This window comes from Vicia villosa, unplaced genomic scaffold, assembly GCF_029867415.1.
Source record: "Vicia villosa cultivar HV-30 ecotype Madison, WI unplaced genomic scaffold, Vvil1.0 ctg.000253F_1_1, whole genome shotgun sequence".
Lineage (NCBI taxonomy): Eukaryota > Viridiplantae > Streptophyta > Magnoliopsida > Fabales > Fabaceae > Vicia > Vicia villosa.
In genome coordinates, this window is record NW_026705106.1 from 1,225,364 (window position 1) to 1,230,183 (window position 4,820).

The 4,820-nt window shown below is 32.9% G+C and overlaps 1 pseudogene; it reads left to right on the plus strand.

Moving 5' to 3' along the window:
* The first annotated feature begins 2,925 nt into the window (after window positions 1-2,925).
* Window positions 2,926-3,997, plus strand: LOC131626015 (glutamate receptor 2.3-like; annotated as a pseudogene).
* Window positions 3,998-4,820: the final 823 nt, after the last annotated feature.

The following is a 4,820-nucleotide window of genomic DNA, read 5'->3' on the forward strand; positions in this document are numbered from 1 at the left end:
CAACCGATTGGTTTGCAACCAGGAATCAAGTCTACTAAGTGCCAGGTTTTGTCAGATTCCAGAGAATCTATCTCATCATTAATAGATTCATGCCATAAGTCTGCATCCATAGATGACAGTGCTTCTTAAAGATTTATTAGATCTTCTTCTATATTATAGGCTGCATAATCATGCCCATAGTCTTTAGAGACTCTTACTCTTTTACTTCGTCAAAGTTCTGTTTCTACATTGTCATTGCTTTCTGTGCTTCTTATCACAGGAACGTGACTCGATTGAGTGCCCCCACTATTTCTCAATTTGAAGGGAAATTCGTCTTCATAGAAATCAACATCATGTGATTCTATGATCACTTTTGTATTTAGGTCATAAAACCTATATACCTTACTGTTTGTTGCATACCCAATGAATACACATTTATATACTCTACTAGCGAGTTTATCTCGTTTTATATCCAGAATTCTGACATAAGCCAGACATCCTCAAGTTCTCAAATAAGACAAGTTTGGTTGTCTTTTCTTTAATATCTCATCAGGAGAGATATTACTCTTTAACTTGGGAACTTTATTCAGGACATAACAAACAGTCAATAAAATTTCCCCCCACTAGTGAGGTGCAGCACAAAAATTCATCATAATTGCAACAACAAGTTCAGTAAGAGTTCTATCTTTTCTTTCTGTTTTACCATGCATTTCAGGAGAATATGGAGCATTCGTTTCATATACAATTCCATGTTGTTTATAAAAATAATTAAATAAACTAGAATCATACAGTTTACCTATCACTACAAGTTCTTACTAAATCATTTTCAAATGCTTTACAAAGTTTTTAAACTTATCAATTTCATTCACAAAAGTATCATTCTTTGTGATAATGGAGTATAAATCTAATCCATTAAACTGACTAAATATTGCCTTATTTAGAAGAAGAAGAATCAAAACATAAACATGATTCTTTATAATCTCGGGAGCATACATGACATCCTTCAAAATTGAAGTCTTTTCATAGGTGGACATTGTTCCACTTCTCCAATATCGACAACATTAGTGGTATGGACATCTTCCAACAACACTTTCTTATCTTTAATATTCGTGTATGTTTTAAACATAACAAGATCCTTGCAAACACGACGAGAGACGCCTGTGTTTATCCACCAACCATCAGATCCATCAACCATGTTAATTTCGATGATCATATGAATAAATTTTCCATTAGCCATGTTAACCAGTGCATTACGGGCTACACCAAGTTCAAGCATTACAGGCTACATCTCTTATCCATATGACTTAGTTTTCCACAGTTGAAACAAAAGGAAAACAACGTCATTTCTATGAGGTGGCGGTTGTTGTCTAGTTGGAGCAATTGAGGCCATATAAGGGTTCTCATTCTTAATTCGGTTCACAATATTGCGGTTCTAATTCTTTAATGATTTGCCATATGACTTCAGAACCACACCGAATTTCTTTTTGTTGTTTAAAACAACCGAGACTTTTCTATATAATCATGTCTCTGATATTCTTCTTTAATGAGAATAATCAGTCTCTCAATTAAAATTTATTTTATTTTGTAACAAAACATAATTCTTAAAGACTTTCAAACTAGGGGACAGTTTGTCAATAATAAAAGAAATTCGAATTGCTTATAAATGCATACCTTCAACAATGATCTTATGAGCAATCTTTTGAAGTTCGTGACTTTGAGTTTCTACGGACCTTTCAACTACCATCTGATACTTTACGTAGCTGCTAAAATCATTCTTCTGTTCTCCAGCTTCTTCAATGTTATACTTGTTTTCCAGAGCCTCTTAAACATATTTTGAATTATCACAGTTATTGTAATAGTCATACAGACCATTTGTGATTCCATTCAGAATGTTATAATCATTCTTTCTATAAGGTGATTTCTTTCCTAAACTGTAAATTGTTCGCTTTAATCTGTGCAGCAGATTCAGCTTCAACACTGTTACGTGTTCCTTTTGATCCACAATTTTCTTACCGTTAGTTTATTCGATTGATCCAAAAGGAGCAATAAAATGTCCTCGGTCAAAATGTTAGCTATCTTTTTCAACATTAAGAAGAAAATCATCATTTGTTGCCAACATTTGAAGTGAAATCTCTCAAACATGAATGGTTTGTCAAAGAAAGTATCCGCAGAAGTACCAATAATTTCTTCAGTAGCCATGGCAATTCGAAACGTCTTAAAATTGTTGGATCACGATTTTAACAAATTTTCCACTGAAGAAATTACCGGGTCGAGTCGCGGATCGGTACGCTTTCTTTAAGACGTTTCGCAGTACTGCCAAATTATGCAAAGCAGCTCTTAATAACCACGACGCCTCTAGGATAAAACAGCCCGGTTCTATACTATACGATTACTACTTGCACGGTAGATAATCGGTCTAGAAATACACCCTCAGATGGTACTAGGACCATTCAAATATGGTATGAATACCATCTTAGTATCTGGTATAAAAACCAGTCGTAGTAATTTCTCAAACCAAGAGAAATTTCAATAATTCTCTAAAGAGAATCCAAGAAAAAATTATACTTATAATTTCTCAACTCAAACGAGGAGAAATTAACATAATTCTCTAAAGAGAATTCAAGAAGGTACTCAGAAAATTCAACGAGTAGAAAGAAAGGGGGAGAAGTTGGCGCTTCGACAATTCGAAAGACGCGGAGTTATGAGAGTGAGGAAGGAAAAACTCAAAATAAGTTTTTGGTGTGTTTTGGAATGAAACAAGTGACTTCATTATATAATGAAGTAAACTAGCTAAGATTTCTAATCTAAGCAATGTGGGACTAAGGAGTTTTTGCAACTAGTATACAATGTGAGACTTGGCTTGGCTTAATGAACTTTTTCAATTCATCTCCCTATATTGGAATATATGCATAATGTTCCAACAATTCCCCATCTAGTGGAGTTGTGCTCGAGTTTGGTTTAATTTTTAGTGTTGGATCATCCTCATTTCCATATGATTTAATTGTTAACTTTGCTTGTATTTCTCGAGGATATATGAACTTTATTTTAAAGGGATGGGAAATTCCAACTATAAATGGGAAGAATTTAAGGATAGGAGTTCCAGAAAAATGGAAATAACTACACTTAATTTTTGAAAGTAATCTTGGATCCTAGTGAAAATTCAACACAAGCCACCAGCTTCTGTATCGATGTCTTCAAAGTTGTGGTGGAAGCATTACCTTATGGCTTACCACAATTTGAATTTGTTGCATTTGCAAAGCCTAATGGGGAGATAGCGGGAACATACAATGAACTCTATTACAGGAAGTACGATGTGGTTGTGGGTGATATACCCATCATTACAAACATATCCAACTATGTTGATTTCACAATGCCATACACATCTGGTGTGACAATGATCGTTTCAATGAACGACAGCAGGAAGAAAAATGCATGGGCCTTTTGAAAGCCATTGACCTGGAAACTTTGGGTAACATAGAATAAACAACTATTTCAGAGGACCACTCTCTCATCAAATTGGCACAAGGTTATAGTTTTCCTTCTCAATTATGGTTTATGCTCATAGAGAGAAATTGGTGAGCAACTTGGGTAGGATTGTGGTGGTTTCAAGTCCAACTATTACAGATGTTAACCAACTTCTAAAGAATAAGATGAATGTTAGCTATCTCAAAGGTTCTTTTGTTTATGGAATCTTGAAAGGCTTACAATTTCAAGATTCTCAGCTCATTCCTTATCAGTCAGCTGAAGAGTGTAATGAGCATTTCATAAAAGGAAGTGTAAATGAGCTTTTGATGAAGTTCCTTATGTTAAGCACTTTATTGGAATTTATAATTGTTCAAAGTATGTCATGGTTGAACACAGATTTAAAACCGACGGTTTTGGCTTTGCATTTCCTAAAGGTACATCTCTTGTAGCTGACATTTCAAGGGCAATCCTAAATGTGACACAAAGAGACAAAATGAAAACAATTGAGATTGTATGGTTCAAAGAAAGTAGTTGTCAATATTCTAATACATAATGCATGGTATTATTTATTTCTAGTGATGAGTTACTTAGTAAGGAACACCCTTGTGCCATGGCTGCTAAAATCTATGAAATTCATGTCGACTTTTCTTTCACACTTATTTTCTTAAGAGATTTGTATAAGATGCTTATCAATGGACTGAATTACAAAGACACATGCTTTGGTAAGTTGGGATATATCTTAGATGCAAGATGTGTGGCTGCAATTCACAACTTGTACCCCAAAGTCATAAACAACCAAAAACTCATAAACAACTGCATTTCACAACTACTAGTTCCATGCATTGTATTCACTTGACTACTGAAATTTAATTTATATTTTAATTTAAAAATAAAAAATAGGAAGACACCACTTTTCATCATGATTGGACTTTCAACTATGGTGAAAGTGACTTAAAAATAAATAAAAAGACAAAGTTGCTATGCGAGATTCAAATCCATGACTACGAGCTAGGGGTGTTCAAAAATATAATTAACTGAATTGTAAACATGAACTGAACTGAATTGCATCGTAAAATAACTGAACAATTTAAATGATTAATGAACTTAACCATTTAATTTAAACAATTCTAATTCAGTTTAAGACCAGTTTCCTTATATAAACTGACTTAGTTATATAAATTAGTTTTTTAAAAAACAAAAAGTTAAGAAAATCTAAAAATAAATAATAATTTTTTTTAAAAAAATTGAATTTTCTTTATCATTTTAAATTAAAATAATAAATATTTTAATTATAATTTTTTAATATTTCTTCATTACTTTTACTTACTACATAGTATAGCTTTATCACATTTTCACTTTTTTATTTTCCTTTTTTT